At 38.5% G+C, this 15,882-nt stretch overlaps 1 protein-coding gene across 12 annotated transcripts in view; it reads left to right on the top strand.

Moving 5' to 3' along the window:
• The window catches only part of LOC117419849 (liprin-alpha-2), a 172,754-nt gene that overhangs the window by 57,391 nt on the left and 99,481 nt on the right, over positions 1 to 15,882 (top strand). The window contains exon 1 of one of the 12 annotated variants that reach the window (XR_009307232.1): positions 13,715 to 13,774. The exons of the other annotated variants lie outside the window; for them this stretch is intronic. The gene's annotated coding sequence lies outside the window, so the exon portion shown is untranslated. Of the gene's footprint in view, positions 1 to 13,714; positions 13,775 to 15,882 lie in introns of those variants that run through there. 12 annotated transcript variants of the gene reach the window in all.

Below are 15,882 nucleotides of genomic sequence, written 5' to 3'. Positions count from 1 at the left end.
CTCTCTACCAGTAAAGGTGAAGCAATAAAATGGCTGTCATATAAACTGTCTCCTAAATTTCCTAATAAACTTTATTCGGAATGAATAATGATGCTTACAAGTATGGATTGGTGTCTTGATTTGTGAAATTGAACAGATTTGTTTTTTATTTTTTAAATAGAAGATCCAGCAAGTCAGCTTAATATTTCAATTATTGGTAGAAAGAGAAAACATTGGCTTCATCATTGAGACTCGGTTGCTGTAAAGTTGTTTAACTTTTACTGTAATAAAGAAGTAATACAAGGGTGCTTTTAGTGTTTTGTGAGTGTGTTATCTTACCCACTCATAATGTAAAGACCCCAGGATTTCCATTTTGCTGTATTTGGCTTTTGCCCCTTTCTGTAGCTTTGACAATGGTGTGAACAAGTACATTGATTACTGCTACTCCAAATATGTAAAGCAGGATTGATCAAATAGCTGCCTCCTCTAGTTGATATCCAAACCTGCCTACTCATTATAACACAAGTCAATCTGAGGTGTTTGTCTTTGCTGCCTAAAGTAGTACTGTCATTCCCTTTTTGTAAAAAAAACAAAACAGATGGCCATTCACTGTGCAGCTCAACATATTTCCCTCTGGTAATAGCCAGATGAGATGAAGTCCATTTTGTCAGGCTAATCTGGCTAACAGATCAGTGTGTTCCACAATGCACAGGGTCTACTGCAGTTAACCGTCAATGCATTTTTACTGATTTTAAAAATAGAATAACAAAAATGGGTTCCATGGAAACGCTGACAAATCCAAGGCCTACTTTACTTGGCGCATGCTGTACACCATTCTGTTCAGCATGCTTTTAGCTGAGACTTTTCAATTCTCAGACGGGATAACAACTCTCCCAAGAGAGGGAGGACCGATAACCATGCTCCATGTGAGTAGGTCGCTGTTCGCAATCCTAATGATGCATCTATACTATTGTCTCCTGTACGTTCCTGATGAAGTTGTTCACCACATGCCAGCATGATATTACAAATAAGATTGTGGGGATTCATCATAGTCTCATTTCCCCTTCATCACTGGAGGAAGCGCACAGAGTGTAAGCAGTAACGGCACACACACACACACTTAGAAGCAGAAACATATAGAAACTTTGGAAACATACACAAGTAACTATGGTACTCAGCAGTGTGTGTGTTTGTGTGTGTGCAGTATCTGTATGCGTTTTGTATTACAGTACAGAATAGGGATGTGCCAATATATGATATTTTCTGTTAGTTTAATTATGACTGACATATGTTGTATATTAAATCACACTGTAAGATTGTTATTGGTTGGGGCAGCAGTGTGGAGTAGTGGTTAGGGCTCTGGACTCTTGACTGGAGGGTCGTGGGTTCAATCCCAGGTGGGGGACACTGCTGCTGTACCCTTGAGCAAGGTACTTTACTTAGATTGCTCCAGTAAAAACCCAACTGTATAAATGGGTAATTGTATGTAAAAAAAATAATGTTATTGTATGTAAAAATAATGTGATATCTTGTAACAATTGTAAGTCGCCCTGGATAAGGGCGTCTGCTAAGAAATATAATAATAATAATACATAAACATGTGTAAACAAGGACAATGTGTTTTGTGTTGAGTAAAAACACACTTTTTATTCCATTTAATTAATACCTAACAGCTTCAAACTTCTTAAAACAAATGACTTGGAAAACACATCGGCACACCCCTAGTAGTAAAAGAAAGTGTCACATGCAATCGTGGTAAACAGATTATTATTCTTGTTTATTCTGGGTATTGGCTGCAGATGATATGTTAGATTTGGAGACATAGACATATCTGTAATTCAAGGAGTGACGGGGCACGATTTCCTCCCTGCTGGGACTTGATTTTTGACAAAAGCATTGAGCTCCTGCGTTGGGTGGAAGCAGGCAGCACTGACTGGGGAGCCCAAGGCAGTTTGCTAGCATACTGTAGGTATAAGTAGACGTGACTGAGCTGAGCTAGTGGGCACAGAAACCAAGGTGCGTGCACATTTCCACTGGGTTTGAGCAAGCAGAAAAGTTTATTTTTCTGCTTAAAGTTGTTTTTTGTTTTTTTTGAGGGAGTGGAAGCAAGGCGCATGGCATCCAGAAACCTCCAAATGATACAAATTGAGAGACCCTGATAAGCCCTTACTTGTTAGTATCTTGAGAATCTGCCAATTTTGGCTTTGGTTAATTGAAAAATTGCAGAATTTCTCTGATTTTGTTTTGTATTGAACCAGTCAGAAACAGGACACTGGGGTAGGGTATTCTTATTCATGTTTATTTAGGTATAAAACACACATACAAAACCTTTATCTAGATCAGGGGTCGACAAGTGGCGGCCCGCGGGCCAATGGCGGCCCATTTGAGGTTTGGTGGCGGCCCCTCCGAGTTTCTTTATCAGTGCATTACATTTTAAAAAAAACTTTAATTAGATCTGCCGCCTTGGCACTTGCGCAGCCAGCTTCTGTGTTGTTGCTGGAGTGATTTTTCTCGCACGGCACGCAGTCTGTCACTGGTTGCTAGGCAACAGTTCCAAGGCACGCAGCCAACGTATAATAATCACAGTTACTGCATAATCAATGCTTATGCAGTAGCCGTGTGCGAAGTGCGGAGCCAGCGGAACAACAGAGGTGAAGTTGTCCAAATAAAATAAATTGTTTGTTTTAATTTGTTAGAGAAATGTTTTTTTTTTCCCCTTGCTGGGAGCAAAATGTACAATTTAATAACCACATGTAATGTTAAATAGGAATAGATTAAACCTGCATCTGTGTGTTATGGTTGCTTTTCCTTCAAAATACTATTTGCACATTTATTTTTTTCTTTTGAATAGTTATTTATCTTTGCTATTGCACAGATTAGTGTTAAGCACTGTTTGAATTCTGTGTGGTTTTACATTGTGAATTCTGTTTGGTTTAATATTGTTTGTTGACTGAAAAAACGATAGCAGCAGTATAGCGGTAATGTCTTTGTTCAAAGATTTCCATTTTTTAAATAAATACAGTATAATTACTCCATGCTTTGTCCAGTGTGTTTCTGTAAGTGTTCCTGTTGCCGACCCCTGGTCTAGACAGTACAATATAGTTAGAACAATACTAATTTTACTTTTTAATCTGCTTAAAACCTCACCAGGGAATACAAAAAAATCTTTTTGGTAACATATGCTGCTGTACATTTTGGCAGTAAACTACACATTGTATGGAAGCCATGAACAGAGCTTAGCAGATGAGGGCACAATGTGGAGTCACACCCTGTTACAACTGGACTTGCAGGGTGACTTGGACAGCACAGGCAGCAGGTGTATGTATGCACCAGACCACATGAGAAGAACATCCTCTTTTACATTCTGTGAAGTTATCATATATGAGCATCAGCTATTTCATATGTAGGTATATTTTAAATGTCATGGGATTAGTCATTTTAGTTTCAGTATATCAAATTGTACTGATTTGTACAGTACATCTAAAATGGGTTACTACCATGATAAATATGACTTTCAATGCGGAATAAATTGATAGTAGATTTGCATTGCTTGTAAATGGATAATATATGTGGTACTACTATCCTTATAACATGGATCTCTTATTAACATCCTTTGCATCTACAGTATTTAAAGATTTAAAAAAATCTGTTTATGGATTCCAAGGTATTTAAAATGCATGGGATCAGAGCTGGATTTAGTCAGTTCTAATACTTTCATTTTATGTAATGCAAATACAGTATATCAGGCTCACAGATATTAGAATCCCCTTAGTCTATGTGTTCTAGTTAACTGCTAAAATTCACTGAGATCCACTGGCTATCAGTATCAATATGGAAGGTGCACCTTTCTGCAGTGGTTTGTTTGTTGTGGCTTAATCATATGCAGTGTCATGAACCAGAAATAAATCACACTGATTGTAATTTATTGGTTGTGAAGATATTTAAAGAGCTCGACTTGTTATCTTCTTCAACAGTTGACCTAAATCACAGTTGGACTCTGTCTTCAGCAGGTCTTCTGCACACTGACACTCTTCTTTTAACTGGGTGATTATGAGTCTGATTTATCATTCAGATGCCTGCAGAACGATCTCTTAAGAAGTAGCTTTTGTGTCCAGTTATGAAAATTACAGATTTGAACTGTCAGACCTTTTTAAAAATGTAATTATTTGGCCACTTCTAAATCTGAACACAACTTTTAAATGTTAAGCAGAACAGTTGATTGTGTGTGTGTGGTTTTTTTTTTTTTCTTTTGGTTTTCTGCAAGCAAGGCCTAGAATACTGTACTGGTACACAGAATATTTCATTCCATTTTTGATGAGATCCAGGATTTCCCTTGTTTCTGTTGGTTTCATGTGCATGTCTGATCCGCAAGTAATGGCTCACAGGATCCCCACTCTGACCAGCTCTTCACATTAGTGTGTAATTCGAAATATTTCCTGGGATGCTATTACAGATGTTTAGGTATACTGTAGGTACTAGCTGGACAGCGTGACCTGCAGATTGCTTGATGTCAGCCACCAAGTTGTTCATTTTAAACTTACTAGAAGTAATTGATCTAACTGAATGGTTTCAGTTGTAGTAATAATGTCTAAAGAGTTTCCAAGTACTGCATTTTAAGTGCTGTTTCTCATCAATTTTATGATTTTACTGGATAGGCCAGGGGTTGGCCACACTGGGCTTGATTTATTTTTTCCTATAGGTATAATTAAATGGGAAAGTGCTTCAGGACCTCATGGTCTGATGTTTTATTTCTTCAATGTAATAAATAAGGATGTGGCTGGAGCAAAAAGCTGGATTTGAAGTGCTGTGGTTGCTTGACTCTGGTATGGGTTATGACTAATACTTCCTGTTGACAGCAATGCACGCTACCCAATCCGTCTGTTCAGTGAGGTTTTAATTAGGATTTCAAAATGAGTTTATTACCTCTTTGCTGCCTTTGTATAAAAGTAGTAATACACTAGCCAACAAAATCTTGATCGCATTGTCTGATTTGTGGCAGACCCCAGATGAAATTGCAGAAATAAGTACAATTGAAATAAAAAAAGAGAAAAAAAGTTTAATTATTACAATTCTCAAAGTTACTGTTTCTTTTTTGTTACACCTAAATAGTTAAAGCGATGCAATACAGGTATGAGAAATCTGTTAAAACGTTGTCTTATCTCGTATAGTGTCGCAGACTCACCGTTGTGTCTGCACTAATCTGTGTTGACAGAAGACATGAACTGTGTGTGGGGGGGGAGGTGGTCATTCCACTTCGCTTCAGCTGCAGGCCTTGCAGCACTGACACTGTGGGATAGGAACATAACATTCAACCATGCTGCTGTGGTGACCTCAGCTGTTTCTGTGCTTGTCGGGAGAAGTGTATCGTTCAGCAAAACAAGACACACTGACAATGCTGCAGTGACCTACCCTAGAGATAGCGTTAGAGCATTTAGGGCAGAAAGAGAAACAAATATGGCAAACAAAGCAGAACAAACCCTCTTCAATAAGCCCTGTTTCTGCTACTAAAATACTGTGTGAACTTTGTCTCTTGCTTATCAGTTTCTGAGGCAATGTATTTGTCCACCCAATAATATTGATAGACTGATGACCCCATATTCATCAGATCCAAAACCTTGGGATTATGAAATCTGTTAGAAAAGAGTCTTGAACAGTCTAAACGATGATGGCCGGGTTATTCATTATTCAGACCTTCCCATGTAGTGCTTTATAGAAACTGCTATAGAACAGCCAGTTAAGCTGCATCCACACTGGACGTGAGCGACGTGAACGAATGATTTAAAAGTCACTGCAGTCAAATGGGAGTATCTGCACCAGTAGCAAGCGACGTCGCTTTGAGAAACATTCACGTCGCTAAAATAGAACCGGTTTCAATTTTTTTTCATCGCGCGACTGGAATGAAACTGACCAATCAGAAGCAAGGTTAACACCCTTGACACACGTCAAACACATGCCTCAAAACAAGTCACGCCTCAAAACAAGTTAATCATGGATGACGAAAAGTGAATTTGAGAGTTGCACTACAGCACTCCAAACTGCAGGTTGTCTTGAAGGTTAACAACTAGTTGTGGAGGTTTTTCTAAGGCTGCATGTGAAGAAAAAGCAACAAGTTAAATATTTTGCTGTATGTTTATTCTGTAGAACTAGAGTTCAATCACTAGAATTGAGGCAACTTGTCTACGATAGCTACATTGCTTGCTTGTTTGTTTGTTTGTTTTGTTTGTTTGTTTGTTTGTTTGTTTGTTTATAATATATGTTTCTCTTTAAAATGCTGCTGTAATGATATTCCTACAATTCTCAAATTTACTTGTATTATATGTGTAAAAACAGCACCCGTTCCTGACGAGCTTACTTCTTTTCACCCAGAATGGAATGTTATTTTTCTAGAATTTTGATGTCATCATACCATTATCGTACTATGCTTTTTCTAGACTTTGGAAATGAGCGTTCCAAGCATAGAATGCCTGGAGGGGGTAAGCCAGAGACAGTTTGGTGTGATTTATATCGTTCTATGGAAACATGGAACATCATCTTATTGAATGAGGAATCCTCATCTTACTGAGACAGAAATACACGTCCTTATCTCCTGTAATCCCTTTGCAAGTCTTGTGTTAAGTAATGCTTATTGCACAACTTCAGATCAAATAAGGCAGAGCCAATGAAACGCGGTATCAAAAAAAAAAAAAAAGCCAGCAAGGGAAAGGGCACAGAGCCACATCAGTGCTTACCCGAGACTGTCAAAAGTGCAATTCTTAGTAATTTCACAATATACTTCTCTGAATAATCACAAAACAGGTTAATCTTTTTTACTGTACATTCTTTATAAATTACAAACTGTGTATAGGCAAGATATACACGCCTCCAGACTGTCGCTGATAAAACCACTGAAATGTCAGCACCAAGCAAAACTCTGAGTAGCTTAGTCAGTAAACCTTCGCTTACGATCCTTGAGATCAAAGCATCGAATCCCGCTGTTGGAAAGTATTTTAATACAAAGGTACTTCTCTTACTATAATTATAGTAGTTATAACCTCTCTTTGAAAATTGAATGGATTTGGAGCCCATTCTTAATTACCATAACATAACACCCACTGGCGCATTACTTAGAAGTCTGTTGTAAACTTACGTCATAGTAGTGGTTAGGGCTCTGGACTTTTGACTGGAGGGTTGTGCGTTCAGTCCCAGGTGGGGGACACTGCTGCTGTACCCTTGAGCAAGGTACTTTACCTAGATTGCTCCAGTAAAAACCCAACTGTATAAATGGGTTTGTATGTAAAGTAATGTGATATCTTGTAACAATTGTAAGTCGCCCTGGATAAGGGCATCTGCTAAGAAATAAATAATAATTCATTTTCATCCTCGACTCTGACGTCAATTTGATCACCTCTGAAATGTCCCCTCACACACTCGATGTGCCATGTAGATAATAGCTTAAGCAACCATTTCCAACTAATATCAATGTTAAATTAAAACTTAGATACTGTAGATGTATAGATTGTATTATCCGTGTTATAAGAAATGTATGCCCTTTCTCAACATATTCTTGTGAAACATTACATACATTATCAAGCTGCATTTAAATTCTCAAATATATAGTAATGGTACAATACAGTAGTTGGGGCCACTCAGCGATGAGCAGTGCCAGTAACATGCAATCACATTTTTCAGTATTACCTGATTACAGTACTGTTCCTGCTTTAATAGGCAGGAAAGTGGATTGTTTGTACAACTTAGTATTCTTCCTCCAAGTGGCGACAATGGCTATACTTCAGTAGAACAAAGAATGGTATTGTGAACACAATGGGACGTCAATAAATCACCCACAGGATTGCTTCACACGCTTTCGGACTGGAATCTTAATTCTGATTTTCTTGTTTTGTTTTAAGTGTCGGAGCTGCTAACACTGACTTTGTTACGACACCGTGCAGAAAGAGGTGCAACACTGCATATGCACTCATTTGGTTTTTAGAATGTGCATCATGTAGATAGCATGCATAACGGAGTGGCTTTGGATAACATTCCTTGTATAATGTTTAGCATAGAACACTGCTAGCCGAGTACACTGCACATCTTGTATATAACGCACAACCCATTTTTAACACAGAGCCATTCTGCGATTGTTTGCACAGTTTGTGTTGTATTCTGAGAATTCCAGTAAGGTTTTTTTTTGTAACAGATTAATTAAAGCCATAAACTTTTGTCAAGTGCATCACGTACTTAAGGTATAGATTAGAACATTCCCTTGAAGAAAGGTGTTTTAATGCACTGGGTTATATGCTTTAGCTTATCTGTTTAGTCTCTGAATATTCATAAGGGGGGAAAAAGTCTTGTGGCTGGCTAATTGCTAATTAGAGTTGCTGACTGCTAAAAGCTATGTGAGCTGAAATAATTGACTTTTTGGTTTGTTTGTTTGTTTGTTACAAAGATTTCCTAACATTCTTCTAAGGACTGCATATAATAATCTCTCTCTCTCTCTCTCTCTCTCTCTCTCTCTCTCTCTCTCTCTCTCTCTCTCTCTCTCTCTATATATATATATATATATATATATATATATATATATATATATATATAAAAAATATATGTGTAATCCCTGTGTATATAATGGATGAAGATGTGTAAATATTGTTTTATGTTTTTACTGTAGTCACACAAGCTTGCCAGGTTCAAATTGCGCTGAAAATATGAGGCATCTTTGCCTGGAATCCCCAGAGTCTGCTACAGGAGCTAATTTAGTTTTTAGGCTCGGTCCGGGTATGTGATGATCAAAAACTGCCAATCAGTTTTGTGTATTTGTCTTGCCATTTTATAATTGCCTCTAAAAGACTGAGTTATTGTACTCTTTCTGAGTTTTTGCAGAGGCTTTCTAAACCCTCAAGGCTGCAAATGTTTAGTGATGGTACACACTGGTAAGTAAGCGTGTTATGGATTATGCAAATGTACCAAGCAAGCATGAGAGAGAGAGAGAGAGAGAGAGAGAGAGAGAGAGAGAGAGAGAGAGAGAGAGAGAGAGAGAGAGAGAGAGAGAGAGAGAGAGAGAGAGAGAGAGAGAGAGAGAGAGAGAGAGAGAGAGAGAGAGAGAGAGAGAGAGAGAGAGAGAGAGAGAGAGAGAGAGAGAGAGAGAGAAGGATTAGTGTCTCAATGCACTTATCATGCGAGGGTAATTAGCCTACATTTTTGTTTTCAGGATCTCTCCATATGGGGAGCATAAACATTTCAGTAATATACCGTTATACAGGCAGTTTATGGAGACTAGTTTATGCAGGCTTCCAACTGATAATGGCAATCTATCAGTGGGTCATGATTTTTAAGGTTTTATCTGATACTGTATAATACATTATATATGATTTCAGATTCGCTATGTACAGGATAAAATACACATTGGCTTAAGAAATTGATAGATTAGGCATATATTGTACAAGGAAAACCTCCATTAATGGCCAAATGTTACTCAATTTTGCGCATGGGCTGGTCCAGAGTTCTGCGCAGGTCCGATTTTTTACGGACCCGCTACTACAGGATACGACCCAAACCTGCAACCTGCTGCAACACCGTTTTCTTACCCGCGACCCGACCCGTTTTTAATAAGACCTGCAACCTGACCCGAACCCGCAAGTGTTTGTCCTTTTACCTACTGCCTGCATCGACTGACTTACAGGCTTTCATATTCACACACAGGTATCTCTACCATTCTCCACGGATTGATTTTATACAATAGGCTATACAACGTGGTAGCTTTCTCTAGTGGTCTGGATATATTTTAACATTGTAACATATTAACTATCTCTACTTTACTATAAAATACCTGTCTATTCCTTTCGTGCCACCAGTTGAAAGGGAGCTACACCTGTGCTTTCTCAGAGATGTACCAGTTTTGTGGCTGTTCACAAAAACATAATGACTGGTTTTGCAAGCAATGAATCCAGTCACATGTTCATTATTTTCATTTGCTGTGATTCCAAAAGAATTCCACACGTGTGATTTACCTCCTTGAACTATTATCCACTACAGGATATAAACCCTGCGCTATCTTTTGTTTCCCTCGTCCACAGGCATTTGTAATATCACCAAGCAGACGTGAAGGATCTTGTGACGTATCAAACAAGCAGCAATACAAACCGAGAACACTGCTTAGTCAGCTGACTCCTTTAGTGCAGGAAATACCAGTACATTGACCTTCTAATACGTTATTTGGGAAAGGGTTACGAGTACACTGAAAGGACACAATGTTTTTGAGGATTTTAGATTCAGACCCGAGCCTGACCCGAAAATTACGTTTGTTTGACCTGATACAGGACTCTAGGCTGGTCTACTGCAATTCCCATGCTTGTTTTCCAAGCTTTCAAGACTAAGTGTTTTATTTTAATAGTCTTAACAGTGGTGCACCCATATACTAGCATTATTACCCTTTTATACCTGCTCTGACTTTGTATTATTAAACTCATCTCTTAGTTTGCAGCCTCATTACCATGTTCAATGCCTTGGGATGTTTGCTGATGAGTGGCACACTATGCATTCACATGTAGCTGTTGCCTAATGTTTGTTTGCTCTCACTGGAGCAGTTGGCTAGCATCTCCTGTAATTATTATTTCAGTAAATCTCAAAGCATATGTGTGCTACTACACTATAAAAACAAGCACATATTTAAGTCCAAAACAACTACATATTTGCTGTAAAAACCTCTGATTCATCTGCTTTTAGCCCCTTAATGCTAGCAAACACTTGAACAAATGAGTCATTCCCGTTTCCACACAAATAAATAGGAACCTTTTCAACAATTTTTTGTTTTATGATTTTGACCTTTTATGTTCTTGGAAGGGATTCAGGAACATAGTAAATAACAGTTCTTAAACTCTCTGAATTGAGAACTACATGTAATGCTTCCTGTAAATGTGAAAGTCAGGTTGTCCTGTATTTAATATTCAGTACCACTGAAAATACTGGTAAATTCTATTGCATGATGAGGATTACGAGATCAAAAAAGATCCTGCTGATCTTTGACCTTTACTTCTGGCTGAAACCTACAGGGTTGATGCCCTGTGCTGCTGCTGCTAACCGAGGCTGCAACCCTGTTTCTTGGAGAATGATCTGTAGGCCTCCATGCTGAAGCAGTAATCTCATGATGCATGAGCCATCAAGGGGACCCATGAATTGGTTGCAGTTGCTGCTGTTCTGTTCTGATCAATAAGTTGGGTCTGTTAGTGCTTTGTGCCTTCAGCTAAACACCCTCGTGAACTAGAGTACAGTGGCTATATACAGAGAGAATTTTACTACAACAAAAACACAGAATTTGTGAAACCTTTTTATAACCTAACTACCAAGGCAAGGAATCCCAAAGGCCAGCAAAACAAACATAACCCTAGCATACATACAAGGGTGAAACACAGAAAGAAGAGCCACGTTTTCAGATCGCAAAGTATGTTAAGACTCCTGTCTCTTCAGTTGTGGACGGACTATGTTTGTTTTGAAGCAAGTAGATGATTGTGGAAAGAGGATGAGGAAAAGATTGTGACATCTGAAAGACACGAGTCAATATGCATAATAAGACACTGAGTGTGTGAAGGGAACAAGCAAGCTGGATGGACCTGAACAGTGTGCAGGAGGTGACACAGGATGGGTTGTCACCAGGTAACACCCGTTTCCTAATAACGGGACAACACAGCGTAGGAGCTGAAAAAATATATTTTCTATTACAAACAAAATGTAGCATCTCAATTGGGTGTTTTTTTTGAAAATAATTAGAACCAAATTGGTAGTGTTAAATCAGTAAAAATTTTAGGTACTTCAGTATCATTTGGCAGCAGGTATTTCCACAGGTAAAAGGTCACCCTGCAATTTTAACCATGCTGTATCCCATATAAACATATTAACACTGGATTCTGACACTGGCTTATTCTCTACGGCCTATTCGCTGTTTAGTCCAGCTTGCTGCCTGTCAGGGAATTCGTTCGATAATGAGGTGGCGAGTGAACATATTGAGTCTTGCTGATTTTCTTTTCATATTCTAATTAGCGGATTGTGAGAAGGCCCAGACAATCTTCCCAAAGCTCGCTGACAATAATCAGGCATTTCCACACCGTGTGGAGTGAACCACATCATCCCTGTTCTGTTTGTCTTTACTCTTGTGAAAGCGTGCCAGGATTGATCTCCCTCGCTCTCTGGGGATGAAGAAAGGGAAAATGAAAACTAGTGGTCCACTACACACCTGTAGAAACAAGCAAGTCCTGCTTTATTGCTATTTACAAGAAGATAATTTTCTACTGCTGTGCTTTTCAGTCAGGCTGTTGTGTTACACAAGTTCTTAAAATGGAGTTCCTTGCTGCGTGGATTCACAAAATGTTTTATTTTTATTTTTGAGTGTGATTCTTGTCTGTACTATAATTACATCTGTTCAATACATCCACAGTTCAAAACTGTCTTGTTGTGTTTAGTTTTAACAAATCACAAGCACAAGAAAGACTTGTTTACACATGTATATGCAAGTCAGTGTAATTCTCCCCTTGGGGGCATTAATAGAGGCCAGTTTAGGTAATCAAAGCTGTAATCACCCAGTAATATGATTATAGTGTCTATTGCACATGCTACTGTTTCTGGTTGTCTGAACTGCAATTAACTGTACTGCAACTACGCTTAAAGATATTAAGAAGCTTCAAATGTGATTTTAATGTGTGTTTTTTTTTTTTTATTATTATTATTATTTCTCTTGCTTGCAATCTGTTTTGAGTAGTTCTGGGTTCTGTTGTTCCCATATTGAATTATTATACTGGTTTCTATATCTGTCTTCACCTGGCTTTGAGCTTGTCAGGAAAAACTTAAACAACAGAACACCAAAACCCTCATAACGATTGCAAACACACATAAAAAAATAAAGACAAATATAACAAAAGCAATTAAAATGACATGTTAAGCTACTTTTTGCTAGCATTGTGTTAAAATGAAAATGTTCTTTGATTTGACAGGCAATGATTTAGGTCTGCTGATCTAAACCGCTGCCTGTGAAGTCAAAGCCCCATCTTAACACTCCAGCTGCTGTACCTTGACCTTCACAAGTTGAATGTAGTGGTTTGGTTTCTTCACCCTCCTGTTCCATTTGAGATTTATGTTTACCACACCAATCTCTGGTGAAGTGTTCAGTTATTCAGGGTTTAAAAGAGAGACTGCTGGCAGCCATCGCTCCACCTCCTGAGCCTCCAACTCCCATTAGCATGTTACAAAGTTGTGATAAACCAGTGATTAATAATATGGGTTATTTGTGAATTGGTTATCTATGGGTTTTAACTTTTTCACTGGATACATTGCTTAGTAATATTCTCGTATTTTTTTTTTTTTTAAGTGGATCTTTGCCATTCTTTAATTTCATACAAACAGTTTGTTCTGTTGTTGACGTGTTTATGTTATCAAATGAATAAGGTTAATTAGTAGGAATGTGTAGAACAGATGATTGGTGATTAGTCAGGAAACCAGATTTAACTGTAAAGAACAGTTTTTTTTTTTTCTGTTACATTTGCAGATATTACTTTCCACTGAACAGTTTGAAGTTTTAAAAGCCCTGTTGTAATGCCTGGGCTTCACAATTAAATTACAGGAGCTATTATAAATATCATTATATATATATATATATATATATATATATATATATATATATATATATATATATATATATATATAACAATTTTAAATGTTTTCTTTTAATTTTTATTTACTTTTTTCCTTTTTTTTTAAACGCTGCACCATTCAGAAGGGATAATAAACATCAGAGACCTGTCCTGAAGGTTTCAAGATGATGGCAGCAAAAAAGGTCAAATTTCCCAGTTTTAATGTTTGGTTTTAGGTAACATATTGCTTGAAGGACACCTTTTAGGCTGAGGCTGGGGCCACCTTTGTGGAGTGTGTGTGTGTGTTCCTTGTTGTAGTAAGTAAGAAATATTTGGTGAATGCTTATCACGGCATGCAGACCTGCATATTAATGTTTGTTTCATACAAAGATAAGGATTTGTAGCCTTTTCATCTAATGTCTTCTAAACAAGCTTTGATGGGCTAAGCGACCTTTTCTGGTTCCCAAACATTTTCTTATGTTCTTACAAGCAGGAGTATATCGGAGCCAGCAGTGTTACGAGCAGGAGTATATCGGAGCCAGCAGTATTAGGAGCAGGAGTATATCGGAGCCAGCAGTGTTAGGAGCAGGAGTATATCAGAGCCAGCAGTGTTAGGAGCAGGAGTATATCGGAGCCAGCAGTATTAGGAGCAGGAGTATATCGGAGCCAGCAGTATTAGGAGCAGGAGTATATCGGAGCCAGCAGTGTTAGGAGCAGGAGTATATCGGAGCCAGCAGTGTTAGGAGCAGGAGTATATCGGAGCCAGCAGTGTTAGGAGCAGGAGTATATCGGAGCCAGCAGTGTTAGGAGCAGGAGTATATCGGAGCCAGCAGTGTTAGGAGCAGGAGTATATCGGAGCCAGCAGTGTTAGGAGCAGGAGTATGTCGGAGCCAGCAGTGTTAGGAGCAGGAGTATATCGGAGCCAGCAGTGTTAGGAGCAGGAGTATATTGGAGCCAGCAGTGTTAGGAGCAGGAGTATATCGGAGCCAGCAGTGTTAGGAGCAGGAGTATATCGGAGCCAGCAGTGTTAGGAGCAGGAGTATATCGGAGCCAGCAGTGTTACGAGCAGGAGTATATCGGAGCCAGCAGTGTTAGGAGCAGGAGTATATCGGAGCCAGCAGTGTTATAAGCAGGAGTATATCGGAGCCAGCAGTGGGGCTTTTCATTTCAACCTCTTGCATTCAGGGAGGTTCGATAGGGAACACAAAATGAATGGGACCCTTTATGACTGCTGTACTCCAGCACTGCTGGTAGCTCTCAACCACAACACACATGTATATATTATATTGGACTGTGCTCAAGGCAGAATCCATTTCGGATTATCATTTCTTAATTATTTTTACAAGAAATACATGCTTTTATTGTTTATTTTATAAATAATCCATTCTTAACTTCAGTGCTTTAAATCATCCGTGTGCTGCCCTGTTACTGTGGAATGCAGCCATACCAGTAACTCCAATCTTGTGTTGTAACTTCAAGCATTTTCAACCATCCCCGACACAAGAACCATTCTCATCAGCTGAAGCCATCCATTCAGATTTAATCCTCTAACCCTTGACTCCATTCTCCCATTCTGTCCCCATTTTGCTACTCTTTGCTGCTTTCTGTAAGACAGTCATGGTATTTACATGTGCCGAAATGAAAAGGATACAGGGAATCCAGAGCACAGCTTCATAAATGTAACTATAACCCCTTTTCTTATTACCATTCAACATGCTGGTATGGAAAATGAATTTACAAGTCATAGAAAATACAATTGAAAACAAAACAAATCTCAACAGTTTGACATTGCCGAACCGGAAGAATGTGATTGAGCTTCAATCATTTTTTAATCCTGGGCTATGAAATTGTACTGCTGTAATCTACCCAGTCTGTGACATGTCATTTAGATAAAAGCTGTAGAAAGGTCTCTCTGGCATAAGAGTGCTTCTCCCCCATTTATTTTATGATCTACCTGCATATCTGTCCATTTTGAGAATATGCTGCATGTATTGCAATTTAGGTTATCCAATTTCTAGTATCTGAAAATACTTCCTTTCCAGACACTGAGATGGCTGTAAAGAAGATGACAGTCCAGTTGGATAGGAACTGTTTTTATTATTTCATTTTACATGCTGCTTCTGCAGTATTAACCAAAGCAGTATTGTTCACAAAGGCTGTTTTCCAGACACCAGCAGTGATGATGTTTAAGGCTGTGGGTAGAATGCTATGACCATTACAACAAAGTCTACTAATTTGAGAACCAATTTGTTCTCCTCGGACATTAAGTAATCTGGAGCAGCTAGACCAGTGGTTTTACAATGTTTTCTAT

This window comes from Acipenser ruthenus, chromosome 14, assembly GCF_902713425.1.
Source record: "Acipenser ruthenus chromosome 14, fAciRut3.2 maternal haplotype, whole genome shotgun sequence".
NCBI lineage: Eukaryota > Metazoa > Chordata > Actinopteri > Acipenseriformes > Acipenseridae > Acipenser > Acipenser ruthenus.
Note: the sequence above shows the minus strand (reverse complement) of the source record. Positions and strands in the feature narration are given on the sequence as shown.